Below are 22,221 nucleotides of genomic sequence, written 5' to 3' on the forward strand. Positions count from 1 at the left end.
GAAAAATGAAGGAAGAAAATATGGTAAGCCTAAAATTAATTAAGCTTAATATGATATAATAATAATAATAATAATAATAATAATAATAGTGATAATAATAATAATAATAATGATAATAAGGGTGTATGAATAGGAATAGAACAGTAAGTCAAGTCAAAGTCGAAATCAAGTACGTAAAAACACGGTTTCCTACGCGTAATAGGTGTCGCTGCAAAGAAATAGACTGGTGCCGCGTAATTCATCCTGTCGCCACGCGACAGGGTCTGTCGCCACGTGACAGCCTTTGTCGCCACGCGACAATTTTGTCGCCTGGCGACAGACGCGCTTTCCTGTTTCCTACAGGATTTGAAGTCTGCCATGAAAAAAAAGTTATAAATAGCCCCCGAATCATCCGTTTACTGCATAATTTAACCAGTTTATTAATTAGCTAATTAACTAGAAATCATGCCTTTAGCTAAAAGAACTTTTTGTGGATACATGGATGAATGGTGTCGTCATTTAACTGCTAAAGATAAAAAAGCATTAGATATTTGTCATATGGGGGGTATGTTTGGAATCAAGGGGATGAGTCTTGACATTGATTTTATTTATTCTGCCATAGACTATTGGGATATTGATACTCACTGCTTTAGATTTTTCCATGATGAAATATGTCCTTTACCGGAAGAATTTGGAGCCATTATAGGCTATTATTCCACAGGTCTTGCGGTAATGCCTAGAATCAATGAATATTATTATAAGGATTTTGAACGCTTTTTTGATTTGAGGGGTACGGCTTTAAAACATATAGTGCATGGGAATATAGTTGATTTGACAGAATTTGCACATTATTTTTATGATAATCCTAATCCTGATTTCCGTGTCTATAAGAGAAGGGCTTTTCTTTATTGCTTGTTTAACCAATTGCTCTTAGTTAGTGGTAAGGATAATGAAGGCCAATCAATGATTATATCTGTTATAGAACACGTTGAATCTGGGAGAAATCCAATGCCGCTAATTGTTGGAGAGACTATGCTATGGTTGGATGCATTAAGAAAGAATCCAAGAGCACCTTTTCGAGGTTCTCCAATTTTATTACAGGTATAAAATAATGCTATTTTTAATTTACCAAGAATTAAAGAATATTATTTTTCACTGTAATACTAATTAAATACATATTTTACAGATATGGCTCATGGAGAGGTTAAAGCTTATTAATCCTCCTGACGATATACACACATATGTTCCAAATTGCATAGTCCGGCGAAAGAAACGATTTTTGAAAATAGGTCGCCGTGAGTGGAGCAAGGTGTTTGCTGCCGGTGACTTTACCATAAACTGGATTGTTCCTTGGTGGAAAATTGAGGCGATGGTTGGTTGTAGTAACCAAGCATATTGTCGTCTCCCGAGCTTGTCGAGAATAACTTTTTATTTTCCTTGTAGAGTTATGAGACAATATGGTCTCGCACAAACCATTCCTACCGGAGATCTCCGTCGTCCTTATGAATTTCCTGTGTCACAAGAGATTGAGCGTTTTGACAGATATTGGAGTGGTAGGCCCTTATGGGGAGTGATTACCCACAAGGAACCACCTTGTTTGTCAAATAAAGTGAAACAATGGCTTGATGGAAGATTCCAAAAATCTCAAGTCAAAATTGAGAAGACCAATGTGAAGGATGGTCTAGGCGACAAAAAGGTCCCTGCTAAAGAACGTCTAGGGGAAAGGATTGAATTCAAAACTCCTATTATGCCAGGAAGGAAAAGTTCTAAGAAAAATCAAGGAAAAAGAAAAGTTGACTCTACAAAGAAGGAAGCTTGGGTAGAAAAGAAACATGGAGTTCTAGCGGAGGGAGAAACCATCTATACTAAGATAGAGTGCAGGTCATCTAATGGTTGTCTCCTAGCAAAGGTTATGGATCAGGAGGAAGAGAATGAAGATACAAATTGGAAAAGAATCAAGAAAGAGAAAAAAGATTAGAGCCTTGCTTTTCCTTTGATTTATTAGACAAAGTTAATTTGTTTTAGTTATTTTTTTCAGCTTTTATTTTATCAATAATGTACTTTCTTTATTAATTAATAAAATTCCAGCTTTTATTTTAATTAACTTTCAATCAAAGCAATGAAAACAATTACAATATTTATTTTTCGGAGAATTAATTCGAGTACGGAAGTCGAATAAATTTCCAGAATATGTGAAACTGGTCTAGACACTCGCAGAAAGCTGGCGCTGCTATCTGATTCGCTGTCGCTGACGATTGGGCTCTGTCGCCTGGCGACAAAATTGTCGTCTGGCGACAGAGGTTATCGTCTGGCGCCAGTTTTGAGATTTTGCAGACATGCGTTTTTTACTTCGGGGATACAGAATTTGAAGAGATTAAAGTGGCCGCACCCTGTATGGGTTGCCTACGTATCATTTGCTTAAGGAATCAGGCCAAACGTAGCTCTCTTGAGTATTTTACTCAAGTACTTATGGGTAGTATTTCTTAAGTTGGTCAAGGTTTGTCATGTTTGAAAATTCATTACCATCCATGTCAGTTAATTTAGCCGCGCCTCCTGACAGGATTGTTTTGACAATATATGGTCCGGACCAATTAGTCCTGAATTTGCCTCTTGGATCTAAAACATTTTTTCTTAATGCTTTTAATACCAAGTCCCCAACCTTGATATTTCTAGTCTTGACCTTTTTATTGAAATGTCTAGCCATGCGGGTTTGATAACATTGAGTATGATGTAGAGCTTCTAGTCGCTTTTCATCGAGTAGGATTAGCTCTTCATATCGTGCTCTAGTCCATTCGACTTCATCGAGTTTACTTTCTAACGCAATGCGTAGAGAAGGTATTTCTAACTCTACAGGTTGTACGGCATCCATTCCATATATTAAGTTGAATGGCGTATTTCTTGTTGATGTTCGGATTGACGTGCGATAACCCCACAGTGCGAAGTGAAGTTTGTCATGCCAATCCTTATAATTTTCAGTCATTTTTTCGATGATCGTTTTTAAGTTTTTATTAGTGGCCTCAACTGCTCCATTTGCTTGAGGTCTATAAGGTGAAGAATGGTGATGTTGAATACCATATTTTTGTAGCAATTCTTCACATTCGGCTTGAAAGTGAGTTCCATTGTCACTTATCATTTCATGTGGGACTCCGTATCGAAAAATTATGTTTCTTTCGATAAAGAGTGCTACATGTTTGGCGGTGAGTTTGGCATATGAATGTGATTCCACCCACTTTGTGAAGTAATCTATTGCAACCAAGATGTATTCATGACCTCCTGTTCCGGGAGGTGTAATCTTTCCAATTATGTCTATTCCCCATGTAGAGAAAGGCCATGGTGAAGTGTAGGTGTAGAGAAGAGAAGGTGGGATATGTTGCAAATTTGCGTAAATTTGACATTTAGGGCATCTCTTTACATATTGATGACAATCTCTATTCATGGTAGTCCAGTAATATCCTTCTCGCATTATCTTTTGGACTAGCATTTTGCCATTAACATGTGTTCCACATATACCTTCATGGATTACTCTCATAGCTCTTTGGGCATCTTTTTTGTCTACACATAATAGAGCTCGACCCTTAGGTACCCTTTTGTGTAGTTCATTTCCTATGAGTACAAACTGGGAAGCTAAAAGTCTTAATGCTCTTTTCGCTCTTTTGTCAGCATGAGGAGGATATTCTCCTTTTGTGACATAATTTAATATATCTATGAACCATGGTTCTTCTTCAGGTTCTTCTTCTTGAATCACTTCGTCATCTTCTATAGTTTAGATATATGCTGGTTTATGCCTTTTTTCTATGGTTAAAGGCATTTGCTCAATTTCCTTAGGTATTCTAACCATTGAGGCTAGTCTTGCCAAGGCATCGGCGAATTGGTTTTCCTCTCTAGGTAGGTAAGTGTATTCCACTTTTTCCAATTGATCGGTGAGAGTTTCCAAATACGTTTGGTAAGGAGCTAAGCTTTCACTCCTAACCTTCCATCTTTTGGAAATTTGATTAATAATTAGGGAGGAATCTCCAAATATCCGGAGTTTCTTTACGCCTAAGGCTAAAGCGGTTTCGAGGCCTACCACGCATGCTTCATATTCGGCTGCGTTGTTAGTGACGTTGAAATCCAATTTAATGGATATAGGGACATGTTCTTCTTTAGGTGATACTAACAAGACTCCTACGCCGCATCCCTTTTGGTTTGAGGCTCCATCAAAATATAGAGTCCATGTATCATCCTCTGTCATCATTAAACTTTCATCTGGGAATTCATTCTCTTCTAAGGGTGCCGAATCTTCTATTGGGAAATCTGCTAGGAAATCCGAGACTACTGATCCTTTAATCTCCTTTTGAGGCATAAACCTTATATCGAACTGGGCCAAATTTACTATCCATCTTGAGATACGCCCGTTAAGTGTAGATCTTTCGAATAGGTATTTAAGGGGGTCCATTCGTGAGACTACGTAAACGGTATGCACGAGCGTGTAATGTCTTAATTTAGTTGTGGCCCACACCAGTGCGAGGCACAGCTTTTCCAATGGTGTGTAGCGTGTTTCATACTCGAGCATTTTCTTACTTAAGTAGGAAATAGCGTTTTCTTTGCTTTCTACCTCTTGTGCAAGCATAGCTCCCATTGTTTCCTTTGTGACGGTTAAGTATAGTCTTAAGGGTATTCCGGGGAGTGCTGGAGCTAATACGGGAGGATTCGAGAGATAGGCTTTGATCTTTTCAAAGGCTTTTTGACACTCATCGTCCCATATGATTGGTACATTTTTCTTAAGCTTCTTGAATATTGGTTCGCATATCGTGGTTAACTTGGATATGAACCTACTTATGTATTGCAACCGGCCAATAAATCCCCGAATTTGCTTTTCGGTTTTAGGCGGTGGCATGGACTTGATTGCTTTAATTTTGGTGGGATCTATCTCTATTCCTCTAGACATATGACATATCCCAAGAGTTTCCCTGAGGTAACTCCAAAAGCACATTTGGAGGGGTTTAATCTCATGTTGTATTTTCTTAGTCTTTCAAAGAACTTTTTTAAGGCTATTGGGTGTCCTTGGCGGTCTTTTGATTTTACAATCATGTCATCCACATAGACCTCCACTTCTTTATGCATCATATCATGGAGTAGGGAAGTTGCTGCTCGTTGGTAAGTAGCACCCGCGTTTTTTAACCCGAATGGCATTACCGTGTAGCAATAAGTACTCCAAGGTGTTATGAATGTTGTCTTTTCCATATCTTCTTCGGCCATGAGGATTTGATTGTATCCTGCATACCCATCCATAAATGAGAGAAGTGCATGATTTGCTGTGTTATCTACCAAAATATCGATGTGTGGTAAAGGGAAGTCGTCCTTTGGACTTGCCTTATTTAAATCTCGATAGTCGACACACATTCGAACTCTACCATCTTTTTTCGGAACCGGGACAACATTGGCGACCCATTCGGGGTATTTGGATACCCTGATAAAACCTGCAGTTATTTGTTTTTGTACTTCTTCTTTTATTTTAAGAGTCACGTCGGGTTTCATTCGACGTAACTTTTGTTTTACAGGTTTCATTCCTGGAATTAATGGTATTGTGTGTTGAGCTATTTCTCTATTAATGCCCGGCATATCTTCGTATGACCAAGCGAATACATCGATAAATTCTTTAAGTAGATTAATTAAATCGGTTCTTTCTTCTTTGTTTAGTGTTAGTCCGATTTTAACTTCTCTTTTAATGGTTGGATCTTTTGAGATATCAACCGTTTCTGTATCCTCAATTATCGGTGTCTTATTTTCAAGTGTTTCCATTGCTTTAATTATTTCTTTATCATTTTCATCATTAGTTAAGCAATGCTCGTCATCTTTAGATAAAGAGAAACAAGAAGAATACGGGGAAGAAGACATATTAATAAATTCAGAAATCATTACATCAAATAAAGAAATGTCCGTCGGGACTTGATTGCTAACTATCCTAGGAGTAGGAATAGAAGATGATGGTGCATAACTAAAGACTTAGAAGACTCGATAGGGGAAGACCTAACTCAGACTCTGACTCAGACGATTCTTCGAACATTGGTCCTTGTCCTGTAGTCATTGAAATCTTCTTTCCATTTATAGTGGTTACCTTCACCGTCTTACGCCATCCACGCTCTTAATCTTTTATTGGAGTGATAAGTTCGGAGGGGTCAAAACTTTCACTTTGGAGAACCGCTTGGATAAGTGAAGAATCATCCTCTGTGTATCTTGATTCATTCTTTTCTCTTCCAAAGAGGAGTCCCATGACATTAAAGTCGAAACAAGGAGGTGCTTTCTCCTTATAAATTGGAGCTGGGATCTCGTCTAGGAAGCAACAATCCAAAAAGATTTCGAACCCAGGTTGCCTTATGCCATTTACAACGAAGGGTTCAGGAAATTCATGACAAGGGTAGTCCTCTCCTTCTCTTATAAATTGTCCATTTAAAGTGAGAGGATATGGGTCCATGGGTATCTCCCTTTTTTGTGTGCGGGCATTTCTTCGTGCTCTTGATTTTTCCTGGGCCCGCTTAAGGTTCGCGAGTTGGTTCAAAACCAAGTCCGAAAGTATCCAATTTAGGGAGGCCAAGTAAGCCCAGCCCATGTGTTTAGCTATTCCTTTCTTCTTTCCTAAAGTCATTCCAGGAAAATGTCCTTGCTTTCTCAGGATAGCATTCGTTGTCATGTTTGAGTGGGGGTCGTAATGAAGAGGGGTCCTTTCATCTTCCTCTATTAAGGAGACCTCTTCGCTAAAGCCCCACAAATCTTCATCATTTTCATCATGTTCCACATTAATTAGTGGATTTTCTACTGTTTTGATTCTCATAGATGAAGCATCAATGGTAATTGGAATGCCTCCAACTATGGCCTTTACTTGTTGATGAAGAGATGAAGGGACGGCCTTTAAATCATGAAGCCAAGGGCGTCCCAATAGCAAGTTAAAAGATGCCTTGATATCTACTACTTGAAATGTAGTGGCATGCTCAATTGCACCCGCCGTTATATTCATGGTAGTTGTCCCTAGTGCTTGACGACGTGAGTTATCATAAGCTCTTATGCCTTGAGTTGATGGGGATAAATCCTCATCTCTTATTCCCAACATTCTTGCGGTTCTAAGTGGGCACACATTAATTGCTGAACCGTTATCCACAAGAGTCATGGGGACATTCATTCTTTTGCATATAACTGTGAGGTTTAGAGCTTTATTGTGTTTGTCACCTTCCGGTGGTAGATCTTTATCCGAAAAAGTGACTAAATTGATTGGACTTGGAAGGTCACTCGTGAGGAAGTTAGCAAGTCCCTCAGGAGTAGTGTCCGAATCTATGCCTACTTTAGCCAGCGCATCCATGACTGCAACTCTATGTTCTCGAGATGTGGCTAAAAGTTTCCATACATTCATTTCCACTTTAGTCTTTTTTAACTGTTTGACAACATCGTTGTCTTCTATAATAGGCACGGGAATTTGCTGAATAGAAGGTATAGGTTGTGTTGAAATGGGAGGTTGTATTCTCCCGGACCTGGTGAGGGCATCTATGGGTGAATCCTTCTTGTCCCAAATGTCACTTACTGGGTATATTGTTGATAAAGGAGTTTCTTCAATGTCTTTAAGGTAAACATCCTCATCGTCACTGTCCCATACTCCATTAATCATGGCATCTTGTGGAAGTTGAACTAATTTCTTCTCATCAATCAAACGTTGAACCAAGTCCTTAAACTTGAAGCATTGCTCTATTGTATGTCCCCCTGATTGATGATATGAACAATAATATTTGTCTATTCTTTTCAGTGATTCAAATGGTCTTGGTTCGAGAGGTTGAACTTTTCCATTCTCGAAGAGCATTTTGAACATGTTTGTGTATGACGTCCCAATTGGAGTATATTTTCTATTATTCTTTTTGGGAGTTTCAATTACTTGGAGAGAAAAAGGTTTCTTTTGTTTAGATGGGGGTCTATTTTTAAGTAACTCATTTTTCTCTTTTATAGCCTCAAAGGTTTGTGAGATCAACTTTTTCAATTCTGTCAATATTAATGTCAATGCCACTACTTCTTGCTTGGTTGCAGGTTCCTGGCCATGGAATTCGAGAGCATCTTCGAAGATTTCTTCTTCAATGGTCTCGATAGGCTCTATGAGGCTAGATGGATCCTCTTGGTTTTCTTCGTCAGAAATAGCTAAGGAATCCGACAGCGGTGCGGTATTGATACTTGGTTTCTTACTTGCAGGAGGCAATGGGAGCTTGTTACTATCGATCAAGTCTTGAATGGCTTCCTTTAGTCTCCAACAATTTTCTGTAGGATGACCCCTACCTTGGTGATATTTGCAATGTGCATTTGGGTTCCAGCTAGCAGTTCTCCTTTCGACAGGTGGGTCCCCAAATGGTCCAATAGGAGTTATAAGACCTTTTGCATGTAAGCGATCAAATGCGGTGTCATAACTCATACCAATAGGAGTATAATTCTTCCTAAATGGTTTCTTTTGTCCTTGATTATTATTCATTGCCAAAACTTCATTTAGAGGAAAAGTGCTAACATTATTTGAGTGGGTAGATTTGGATGAAGAAGGATTGTCGTTCTTCTTATTTTTCCAGCCACTACTTGAGTTGTTATTAGCAACTTTTTGTTTAGCAAGGTCATCTTCAATACTAATTCCAATATCATATACAGCTTTGAAAGTGTTTAAGTTGCTTTGGTTCTTAAGGTGCTTAGAGTATTTTTCTTGGAGGTTCTTAATGAACATCCTAACAGATTCTTTTTCACTAGGCACTTCAACCATTTTTGCAGTAGTTTCCCTCCATTTATTAAAGAAGGAGGTGAAGCCTTCATTTTCTTTTTGTTTTAGCATTTCTAATTCTCTATGATCGGTCTCAACTTGTATATTGCATTTATACCTTTCAATGAAAGCGCTCACAATGGATTCCGAACTAGAGGTTTTTTCTTTATCAAGTGAAAAGTACCACTGTTGACATACAGCTTCTAAGGATAATGAAAATACAGAATGAAATGCTTTTCTATCTATCCCCTTAATACTCATTACAATTTCAAAAGCCCTTAAATGAAAATAAGGATTGTCCATAGCCTTGAACTTAGGGATGTCATTGGGATTGAACTTTTGTGGGAGATGGTCCTTATCCACCGAGACCCCTTCGGAGCTAATCTCTTGAAATCTAAAGTCGTTGGACAATTTGCCCAAGCTTTCCTAGATTAGGTCCATTTGTTTTTGTTTTTCAGGATTACTTATTTGCAGCGATAGGTTTTGCAACATTTCAGCCAAGTTGGCTACCTGTCCCTTGACTTCATTAAGTTCTTCTTGAATAGCCATTGCTTTCTTAGCTTTCCTTTTCCTACCGATTGGTTTGTCAAAAAGTAATACTTGAACAAAAGTGTTGTCCTTGATTAAACGCCCTTCCTTTCTTGACCACGCGCTGTAATTTAAACCATATTTGTTTTAATACTCGACTCTAATTGACTTGACTTTATGTTCAAAAGATTTAAAAGAAAAAGTGAAAGAATGGGGTATATATTTTAAGGGAATTTAAAAATTGGAGGATTAATATCCGACTTACCCCCCTAAAAAAATGACGAAAAACACGCATTCAGAGACTCTCTAGACATGACCATAATGTGACAAACATGTTATGTGTGTGCTTTATGTGTATGTGAGTGACATGCTTTGACTACTAGTGTATGACCATGGGACTTTAAGTGCCTAAACTCAATTAAAGACTTAAACATGGTTTGAACCATTAATAAATTGATTAACCAATTAGTAGACTGTTAATTAGACTCGTCGTGATGACTCGAGCAAAAGAACTGAACTGTCGCTAAAACAACAGGATTGTCGCCACGCTTTAGAGCCTGTCGCCAGACGACAAAATTGTCGCCAAGTGACAGACACTAAACTGCAGCGCCACAGTCCAAATTCTTGCGCCATTGCTGGAACATTAATCTGGACTGTTTCCAGTAATTTTACTTTAAATGGACATATCTAAAGTCATACTAAGTCGAATCGATTAATTTATTAACCTTTAATTAATTCAAAATTAATTAATTAATTAGACAAAGTCCTTTTAGTCATTAGTCAATTTATTTAGTCTTTAACACAAGTCAAACAAACGGTTAACACATATATAATACATACAAACAAAGGGCACAAGTAGTTCACATAGTCACAAGATGAGTTTGCAACCTAACCATGGCTCTAGTTCTCTAAAGTTCGAGGATATGGGTTAAGTCAAAAAGGTCCATGGTTAAGAATCCATATGCATTGCACACAAGCCTACCGGGAGGGTTGGAGCGAATGGACAGGATTCCGCGAGTTCGTGATGAAATCGAACTCGACTCCATGGTTTGGTGGATTCACAAACATTTCACGTACCCAAATCTGAACTTTGCACATGATAGTGGAATATTCCATTGGGCAGGTGAAGCAGGAACCCCCAGAGGGTTATTTCCATATGTAGAACACATATAGGTTCAGAAAAGTGAGAAAATGACTCAATCAATAAGCAAAATCGAGCCAACAACACTAGAAATGGTCAAAGCAAGAAGGCAGACCCCTGGCTCGGTATTGGAAGAACTTGGCGCCAGACTACAGGGACTGTCGCCGCAAAAAAGCTCCTGTCGCCAGGCGACAGAAACTTTTTACGGGCGAAAAGCCCTGTTTTCTAGACGCTAGTTCCTACATGCCTTGGCAAGTTTCTGTGTTCTTCGAATTTTCCAGATTTCGCATCATCTTTTCGATTCTAGTCATGAAAGATATTTCTCAAATTTCCTACGTGTAAAATTCCTATGGATTGACTCATGGGGTGCTCCCATGAGGACCTTTTAATGCATATGACAATAATGTTAATCAAATTACGCACATGAAATACTTAGAATTTTTCAAGTCTCATCCGCTCATTCTAAATAATTGCCAAAATTAAATAAATTTCAGGAATATAAATAGAAATCCTCCCCAGTGGAGTCGCCAAAAATTGTAGGGAATATTTCAAGCATTATGATAACCCCAAACTTGAACCCCACTGTGATCATACACTAAAGTACGGTGGCCTTCCAAAGGGAAAGACAAAGAGCAAAAAGAGTCGCCAACAAGTTTTAGGAACTTGTAAACCCAAAAGACAATCCAAAAGGACCATCAACTACTCCATAAAAGTCTTGAACCAAACAGGGTCCGGGGATGAGGGTACGAATCCAATCTACAAAAGAAAGGACCCGCCCTATAAAATAGGCCTCTACTTTGTTCTGCTCGTATTCATGCGCGCTTTTCGAATAACATACAAACATTATATTAAACCTACCCTGTTTACCTATGTTGGTTGAATATTAATGCACAAATAAATCTATTATTGGCGATCACTTGAGTTAAAATCACATTAGCCTAAACCAAATTAATAATTATCTTATTAAGCGTGATTTCAAGTACAAATTCCCTTTAACAATCATAAAAGGTGTGATCAAGCAATAACAATAAAATATAAAATAAATATCAAGCAACATAACAATAAATCAATAAACATGATGATAATAGTAGCATGATAAGGCATAATAAAGCTTAATAATAATAGCAAGATCCTAGGCATGATGCTAACAAGATTAATAACAACTCCTAGCATGTCACTAAACAATAAAGATCAAAGGTTCAAACCTAACATGGTACTAGAAAGCATAAAAAACATCCTAACATGATACTAGAAAGCATTAAATAATATCCTAACATGATACTAGAAAGCATTAAAAGCATCCTAACATGATACTAGGAATCATAAACAATAATAAGCATGCAATCTACATTGTGAAAGAAATAGGGAGTAAGCTAATCTACTTACTTTGAAGCCTCGTACCTCTTTCTAATAACAAAATACACAAGTTAGTAAACTTCAATGAAAATAATAAAGAACAATAATTAAATAATTAAATTAAAATCAAATTAAATAAAGTTTTGACTAGTTTTGGACCAAACCCTCAGAAATTATCAACCTTTCACGTCTAGGGCGAAGGCAACTTCGAACTTGGCTAGGAGACTCTAAGTCTTGTGAATGCGGAATATTGTATGTAAAAAAGCTAGTTTAGAAAGAGAGAGGGAAAATAAGAATTAAGCTATATTGCTCAAGAGAGAAAAGAAAGAATTGAGAAAATTAAAGTATAATTGAATGTGAATTGATGATTGTGAATGATTTCTCAAAACAGGGATTCGGACACTATTTATAATGAAAATAATCCGGAAAAATCATAGAATTTGATAAGGAATAAAACTCCACGCTGTCGCCAGGAATTAACTCTATCGCGAGGCGACAGGGTCTGTCGCGCGGCGACAGACTTGTCGTTTGGCGACAACCTGTATTAGCGCGTTTTTCTTCACGCGGAATCCGATCTTTAATCAACTTGATTTACGGAATCCGTACAGAAGATAAAATATATATTTTTAAGATAACAAAACGATATTTTATTCCAAATAAAAATCTATTAAAGATAATTAATTATTAAATCTAATAATATTAGAATTAAAAGGAACCTTCTAGAAACTTCTAGAAAACTATAATTAATCCAAATAATTTTAGGTATAATAATTAACATTGGGCCCTCCTCTAGATCATTGGGCCGTATTTAAAACAATTAACCAGGCCCAGTTTAGTATTTTGGCCATAACTTCCTCAATATTCATCGGAATTGATCTTATAATATATCGTTGGAAAGGTCTTTTCGAGCCCCATCCATCTACACTATTATTGGACCTTAATCATGGACCAAACTAAACTGGTTTGGCTATTTTCAAATAAATAAAGTCATTTTCAAAAACAGAGAGAAAAGAATTTAATTAAAACTAAACCGCAACACTCGACTTCCAAACCACTTTCACCTAATTCGATAATAACACAACGTGAAAGGCATTCATCACTGGGTTTGGTTTTGGGGAGACACAATTTGGTGTCTACAGTGTGAAGGATGGAACACAAGCTATTGGTCCATTTATCACAAAATTAGAAATGCTATTATGTCTATTAATAGCTCTAACTTGAGATATCAGGAATGGAAATGTTTTTGCAGGTAACAAAGGATAAAGGCTATAAAAATAGCAACGGATTGTCCAACTAGGTGGAACTGCACCTATGAAATGTTGAGTAGGGCAATCGAGTACAAGGTTCATTTAACACTTTTTTATAATAAAAAATTTCCACAATTTGCTTTACTAGAAGATGATTGGGCTAATTGTGAAAAATATATGCAATTTTTACAATTATTATATAGTATAACACATTGTTTTTCTTCCGTATATAATCCCTGTTCCCATTCTTTTTTTAGCAATGCATGTTTAATTGCACAACTTTTTGCCGAACACCGATCACAACACGATTATGATGGATATCTTCCATCTATGGAGGAAAAATGGCGTAAATATTACACTACTATTCCTATGATTTATATTTTTGCATCTATTTTAGATCCTAGACAAAAGTATGATGACACTTTTTTATTAATTGATATTTATTTTACTAACATGGATTTTGAAGATGATGTTGAAACTTTTAAAACTAAGGTGACTAATTATTTTTTCTCTTTATATAGAGTTTATGAATCTAAATATGGAACCGTGTCTCGATTTCCCCTTCCCAAACATTCAAAAATGTAAGTAAAAGGGCCAAAGATTTATTTGCACAAGCTGCTAACATGATGTCTAAGTTTTCAGGTACGGAATCATCATCTAGGAGAACTCAAAGAGATGTTTCGGAGTTGCAAATGTACTTAAGTTACAACTTCATGAAAGGCGTAGACGATGAAGAGAACTTCGGCCTCGACATCCTTGATTGGTGGAAATCACAAATCACAAAGCACAAAACATCCGGCGGCAATGGCTCGTGATATTTTTGCTATCCAAGCCTCCTCCGTTGCCTCCGAAAGAGCTTTTAGTGCGTCGGGACGGGTTTTAGACGATAGAAGAACAAGACTAAAACGCGAAACACTTGAAATGTGTATTTGCTTCAAGGATTGGTTGGATGCCGAAACTCGTTCCCAAGATCGTACTTATGCACAAACGACGACGATGAAGGAACGTCGGGTTCTACTAGTTCTCAATCAATTCAATTAATTGGCCGATGAACTTGAACAAGAAGAAGACGAAGACGAAGAATAATAATTACATATTTACATTACATACTATGTTACAATTTTTGTATTCCGTATAATAAAATGAAGTTATTCACTAATTATTGTACGATTTTTAATTATCATTAATTTTTTGTATTATCGATTTATCGTACCGACTACCGGCATATAGTAAAATAAGTTATTCTTCAACTTTTTGTGTTATCGGCTTATTGCACTCGTAAATTTTTTTAATTATATGCATTATTGTTTTTTGTTAAATTAATAAAATTATTCATATAAACTTAAATATAAATTATTTATATAAACTTAATTAAATTAAGGTTGTTCAAAAAAATATATATATATACTAACATTAACATAAACATACATTAATAAAATTATTTATATAAACTTAAGTTGTTAAAAAAAAAATTATATATCGATTTTTTTTAATGTATATATATGTTTAAAAAAATAATAAAATAAATAAAAAATAAAAAATCGGGTAAGCCCGCAGCCCGGCACGGCACGGCCAGCCAGGCACTTGAGCCGTGTCGTGTCGTGGGTCGGGGTGTGCCAAAACTTGGCATCGGCACGGCACAGCCCGGCACGAGCCCCACCCAAGCACGCCCAACACGGCCCGGCATGGCACGATTCCCATCTTTAGACTTATGCTTGGATAGTTAATTTAGTTTGAATTCATCTCACAAATGTAGTTGATAGAAACATTAATGAGAAAAAATGTATACAAATATTGTTAAGGGTATAAATATCAACACACAATTCTTAATAGGTTAAAAAAAAAAAAAAAAAGAATAGTGGCATTTAACATTAATGTGGGTAAATAAGTAAATAAATAAATATTTTGCCCTTTCAATAAAAATAAATAAATAAATAAATATTTTAGAGAGTATATTTGTCTAATCAATATTCATAAAGAGTTGTTTCAAACTTTTTAAAAGGTAGGGATATACTTCATAATTGACACTATTAATATTTAGATGTATATAATCCCTTTGATAAATGCAAGTGTGGTTTAGTACCTTAAACATATACTCCCTCTGTCACACAATACAAATCATGTATTCCTTTTTGGGTGAGCCAATGTACAAAGCCTAATTCTATTTAAAGGTAGTACTTTTTTATAATATTGCCCTTTTTTTATGAGTTTTCATTTTTTTTTTTTTGTTTTTCTTTTGTATTAATAATGTCTTTTGATATTAATTCCCATCATTTTCTCCCTCCCTCTCTTCAAAAATTCTTAACTAACTTTTCTTTCTCTCTAACCCCACATGCCCATATGTACTCTCAATCATTAGTTTTAAGGAATCTATAATCTCCTTGATTCTCGTAAAAAATAAAAATAAATAAAAAATAATAATAATAATAAAAAACACACTCTTCTACGCTTAGTATTAAGGGTGTTTAGATCGGGTACCCGGATATTCGGGTACTAGAATACCTGAGTACCCGGATCTTCGGGTAGTTGATAAGTCGTCCCTTGTCCCGTCCCGGATAATTCGGATAATCGGTATCCGGGTACCCGAATTATCCGGGACGAGACAGTGGTACCCGAATTTTTTTTATATTTTTTTACTCAGTTTTTTTTAACCTAAAATCTAGTGATGTTGGTTGTTTTCATTTGTAAAAACTTGTTGAATATTTATTTTAATGAAAATCTGTTGTACTTAAGTTTTAAAAAAAACCTGGTGTAATTATTTTAAAAATAACCTGTTGTATTTTTTTATTTTTTTTTAAAAAAAAACCTACCGTATTTATATCATGCAATACCTACAATAACTTAAAGCTCATTGTCAATGCAATAACAGGAAAGTGGTCAACCCCTTGGCAAATCCAAAACATCATTGAAGACTCTCGCATTCTTTTGACAAATTTCGACTATTGGAGCATCAGGCACGTGTATAGAGAGGTAAACTGAGTAGCAGATTAGATAGCCAATGTAGGCCACTTAGTAACAGATTCCATGTTAATTAATGATTGTACTAGCTCTAGTTTAGCTTCATTCCATACTTCAAATTGACACATTAGGAATTCCCCTCGTAAGGAGGGTTTCCTAATGTTTTTTCTTCTTACCTTTAAAATAAATAAATGAAAAAAATACCTACAATAACTTAAAGCTATAAACTACAAATCAAAGTACAAAAAAATCCAAACTAGAGTTTAAAGACGGAAATACAAAGTTTTAGAGTCTTTAGTTACATAACTTCAAAACATATAAAGTACAAATAATGGCATAAAGCCACACAACAAACGAAATGGGAGGGCTTCAATTCATTCACTTGTGAGATTCGATATTTCAATTATCTCATCAATAACAATCGTCGGTTGTTCCAAAACCAAGTCTTTCATTCCTACAAAACACAAATAATGCAATAACATAATTACATAATAACAGAATGATAAAATAAAAACTGAAAATATATATGAAAACAGAATGATAAAATAGAATAATAAAAATGAAAAAAGAAAATTTAAATGAATGGAGAATGATAAAACAGAAGGAAAAAAAAACAGAATATTAAACTGGAAACAGGAAGTTAAAAAAAAAAAAAAATATTTCATAAGAATTTAAATTAGCTAGAATGACAGAAAGTGAAAAAAACAAATCAATAACCCATGCTTATTCCACACTAGGACGAAAAACAGTAATGTAAAAAAAATCAAACCAACACAAAATCAACTCAAATTACTTTCATATCCCAATCAACAACCCATTCACAATCAATATTCAATAACCCATGCAAAATTGCAAATACCCATCCATAATCAACAACATAACAAATTATAATGAACAAAAATTACAACAAACTAACCTGAGATGGTGAGAAGAATGATTAAACTGATGAAAATGAGCAGGACCAGCACGAAATGATATTAAAGAAAATAATTAGATTAATAAAAACTGAAGTAAATACCATGAAAAAAAAAACTACAAAAATACCACGAAAATAGTACAAATAAAACAGATTTGAGATTAACTGAAGTTTGAGGATGAATCGAGTCAAATTTCGAGTGAGGAATTGATTGAGATGATTTTTTGAGGGAAGAGATGAGGCGTACGAAAGAGGAAAGAGAGATAGAGAAGAAATTTGACTGATGGTGGCTTCGTTTTTTTTGGGAGTGAGAAAAATGAAACCCTAAGTCTTAGTGGGATGGGGGTAGTTGAGGGAGTAACAAAATTAAGTTAAATTTTTTTTTTTAACAGGTATCCGGGTACCCGAGAATAGTAAAGCTTGCCCCATGTCCTGGGCCATGAACTGTTATTTAAGAGGGATGGGTACCCGACCCGAAAAAAAACAGAAAAAATTATTAATTTCTCATCGAGTTTTTTTTGCGGGTCATCGGGTAATCGGAACGGGACAACCGGGTCGGGTTTTTTTGAACACCCTACTTAGTATTGTGCGACGGAAGGAGTAATATTCTAATATAGTTGGTTATCTTCCTTACCTAATACTGTAACTTAGAACATTAGTTTATCTTCATTGACTATCTTTGTAACATATATTATGTGAAGTTTATCAATGTAATACAATTCATATTTCACCATTTAACGACTGTTGGTGTAGGGATTGGTGTGGGTGCGTGGCTATTGGCTAGCGAGGCATATTGTGTGGATATGAGTAAGATAGACGAAAGAGAGATTAATGTGGGATTGTGTTTAGACGAAGAATCAAAATTAAAGAACTAGGTTTTCTTTTACGTATACAAAGTTTATCAAATAAAGAAAAATAAAATCTACATATAAATAAGGAAAAATTGTCAAAAACCACCTTTTATATCAACTTTTTTGTGAATAAACACCTTATAAAAATTTTCTTGTGAAAGCACACATAAAACCAAATTTTATTAGCAAAGTAACACCTTAAGCCGGTTTCAGGTCATTGATCCTGTTTTCCGACGTTGACCTTCACGTGAGAGTTACATGCTCAACCCCTCTCTCCACAAACCACAAAAATCACAGCCTAGCCACCCCAGTCGTCGACACCACCACCTAGCCGCCACTAGAACCACCTCTCAGCCACTGACACCACCACCCATCAACCTAACCGCCATAATCGCCCACTGAAATCACTTTAAACCCATCCACTAAAATCCTCACCCACCTCCATATATAATCACCCACGCCCCACCCAAAACTACCCAAATCCACCAGAAAAAAGCTTACTGTCCCCAAAAAACCAATAAAGAGGAGAGAGAATAGGGTAAGTAATAGTTCCCCCCCCTCCCCAATTAAAAACCCTAAATCTAAGGTAAATAAAAAATCCAACGAAATTAACAATAATGAATCAATTTTATTAGGCTTAACAACTTACCTACCTCAAAATTAGAATAATTAAGGTTGTTCTTTAAAGCAATAATTCGAGCAAAATAATGGAGTTTTCTCCTTCAATTGACAAAATTCGAGGATTGTTAAGAAAAAGAGAAGTGAGAAAGTCTAATTGGAGGGGAAAAGTGAGAAATTAGAAAGAAAAGAAATTCTTTGGGGGTGGGTTTAGAGTCATTTGGGCAGACGATGATAGGGGCTAGGTTGATGGGTGGTGGTGTCGGCGTCGACGGCTGAGAGATGGTTCTAGCGATGAGTAAGTAATGGTATCGGCGGCTGGGGTTGGCTTAGTATGGTTTTGGTGGTTTTGAGGAGGGAGGGGTTGAGCACGTGACCCTCAGGTGAGGGTCAACGCCGGAAAACAAAATCAAAGCTCCAAAACTGGTTTAAGATGTTACTTCGCAAAAAAAAAACAAAAAAAACAAAAACAAATAAAATAAAATAAAATAAAATAAAATAAAATAAATTGGTTTTAGGTGTGCTTTCACGAGGAAATTTTTACAAGATGTTTTTTCACAAAAAATGGTGTTATAGAAGTTGGTTTCTCACAATTTTTCCTATAAATAAGAGTGTCAAAAGAAGTTTATGTATAGTAAAAATGTTCAAATGGTATCAATAACATAATACTAAAACAGACACCAGTAATGACACGTGTTATTTTCTGATGCTGTTTTTTTTCCCATCAAAATCCCTTCCCTTTTTTTTCCCCTTTTTTTTTATCAGTGCCATTAATTACCTATTACAAGTTATACACAAAAAAATTCACCAAATCATATAATATAATTGTGATTATTTTTATTCATATACTTTCCATTTCTATAATTAATGTTTTCTATTCTAGGTATGTAATTTTAGACTACTATCTAATGTAATTTTTAATAAATATAGTGTTTCCAAATGTTTAATATACAAACCTAAAGTAAAATTATATTAACTTAGATTAAAAATATACATCTAAAAGTTAAAAAAATATTTTCCAAGTAAAATTAATAATAATAATAATAATAATAATAATAATATAATTAAAATAATAATAATAATAATTAAAGATTTTGGTGAATATGACGGGTAAAACATATACTTCGTAATAGATTGTAGCTACTAAAGCAGAAGGTATGACAAGAAAAGTTTAATTTTTTTTTTCTCTACGGGAGATGGAAAGTGAATGAATCTACTTAGCTTCTGTTATATAATTATGCAGAGTAATATTAATTTATTTTTCAATTAATAAAATGAAATTATAAAAAAAACTAATAACTTAAAATACTATTTAAATTACATTCCTTTTTTTTGTATCAACCATTAGTAAATGAGCCATTTATTACTAATTGAACGATCTTGTTTTTTTTTCCCTATGGAATTAATAGTTAATAATTTGATTTATAAACCGTGCATTGAATGGGAACTATGCTAGTAATTAACAAAATCAGATATTGTATAAGATAGTGTTAATAATTTCCAAAAAAAAAAGAAAATAACCAATAAGATCAGATAATAGTAAAACTAAAAAATGCAAATGAAAAGAGTTCAATAGTAATAACGTAAGTGACATATAGTATATGTGATATTGTGTACTACGTACTAAACAAAGTAGATTTAGGGGAGAGAATGCTGTTGCAAACTTGCAAAGAATGTTTCGGGAGCAATAGGTTTTTTTTTTTTTTTTGGGTGTTTAGAGAGCCTCAAGGGTAGGAGTGAGAATCAATCACAGGATCACCTGAAATCGAGAGGGAAGCTCTAACCATTTGATCTATCCCTCACTTTCGGGAGCAATAGTTTTTGAGATGGCGAAAGTTGAGTAGCAAGTGGTACAAAGCTTTAAGCGAGTGTTTGGGCTGAAACTCAATTGGGCTAGTTTGACACGTACTAGACACATAGAAGTCAGCCAGTCTATATACATATAAGTAGGGGTGTCAATTTGAGAATGTAAGAGTTTGGGTTGACTCACAACGGGTTACAAGTCTACGCAAAATTTTTAGCCGGTCCCTCATTTTGAAAATGAACATTTAATATAATAAAATAATTATATTCTTGCTATAAGACATTTATTCTTACAAAATTAAATGTTCATTTTCATACTATATATCGGATGTTCATTCTTATAATATTAATGTTCACAATTTTAACAATATATGTTCATAATTCTAATACTATTTTTTAAAATCCCTACTACTCGTAGATATTTTATGTATATATAGAGAAAAGTACAAATTTGATCATATTCACGTATATGAATGTTCAATTGTTTGTATACATTATGTTTAATGTTCATTTAGTAATTGAACACCGCAATATATAAAAACAAGCATTTATAATATAAGAGTAAAATAAAGAGACTATGAAACTGAAAAAAAATAAATAAATAAATAAATTGTACATCTAATGTATTATATAACTGAAGATATCAATTGTAAATAAAATGAAGATATAATGTTGTTGTTTATTCATCAACTTTTTTTAAGCTTCAAATGGAATACCTTTATTTGTTCAATTCTCTTAAATGAATATCTTGCAGTTTGTTGAATTATATGATTTAACGCCAATTAAATAAATGAAAAATTAGAAATAATAATCCCAAATTTCATGAATATTGCTACAATAATCCCATCTTTGAATTATTCTGGAATAATCCGAACTTTGGGGGTTTCTCTTTTTCTTCAATCCCAAATACCGATTACTGGTTGAATGGGTTAAACTTTTTTTTTTGGTTAAAGTGATAGGTGTTGCAACTTAATTGGTTAAAAAAAAACCCCAACCACCAAGCCAACCTGGTAACCCGCCTAGCCGAACCACCTCCCTCGCCGGACCGTTGTCCTTCCCCACCACTAGAGTCGCTGCTATGCAAAACCCCCTTGCAACCACCAATAAAACCGCTTCCCCATTTTGAAAATTTCCAACTGCCATTCCCCTTACCCTGAAACCCTAGCAGCTAGGGTTTTCGACTGTGAGGAAGTGGTTGTTGGGGGTTTTCGGGAGTGGGGGGAGGGGTTTTGAGGGAGTTTGGAATGATTGGAGGGGTTTAAACAGAGTTTCGTTTATGTTGGAAGAAAAACCGAATCGGAAAAGGAGAGGATTGGGGGTGGAGGTGGGTCACAACACCGGCATTGGGGGATTGGGGGGAAAGCGCCGCAACATTGGGTCAGGGGAAGGGAGGGTAGCCGCATCACGTGGTGGCGGTGATGGGGGTTATGGTCGTAGTGGTAACGGCGGGGGTTATGGTTTCTGAGTTTTTCTTTTTTAAAAAAAAATTAAAATATTTTTAAAATTTGTTGACTAATAAGGATTTGACACGTATCAAGTGACCTGATAAAATACGTCATTGACTTTGGTTGACCGGTTAGGGATTGAAGAAAAAGAGGAACCCCCAAATTTCAGGTTATTCCAGAATAATCCTAAGTTTGGATAATTGTAGCAAAATTCATGTAATTGGGATTATATTTCTAATTTTCCTTAAATAAATCAACAATATGTTTTTTTAATGATAAACGAAATGCTAATGTCTAATATTTTTAATGCTTATGTTAATTGAACATCCTTTACTATAAAAATGAACATTTTATATAAGTGAACAAACACAAAAATTTATATCAACTTAAAAAAAATGAACATTTATTATATACAAATAACCATTATACTGCATGAAAATGAACATTTATTTTATAAGAATGAACATTATACTGCATTAAAATGAACATTTAATTATTGAGATATACAAAATTATTGTAAAATATGTTCAGTTAAAAATTGTTCATTTTTGTTATAGTAAATGTTCATTTTTTAACAAGGAACCAGCCAGAGTTGGCTAGTCTCGAGTCCAGCTAATAAAAACTGTC

The sequence above is a fragment of the Chenopodium album genome, chromosome 10 (genome assembly GCF_948465745.1).
Source record: "Chenopodium album chromosome 10, dcCheAlbu1.1, whole genome shotgun sequence".
Taxonomy (NCBI): Eukaryota; Viridiplantae; Streptophyta; class Magnoliopsida; order Caryophyllales; family Amaranthaceae; genus Chenopodium; species Chenopodium album.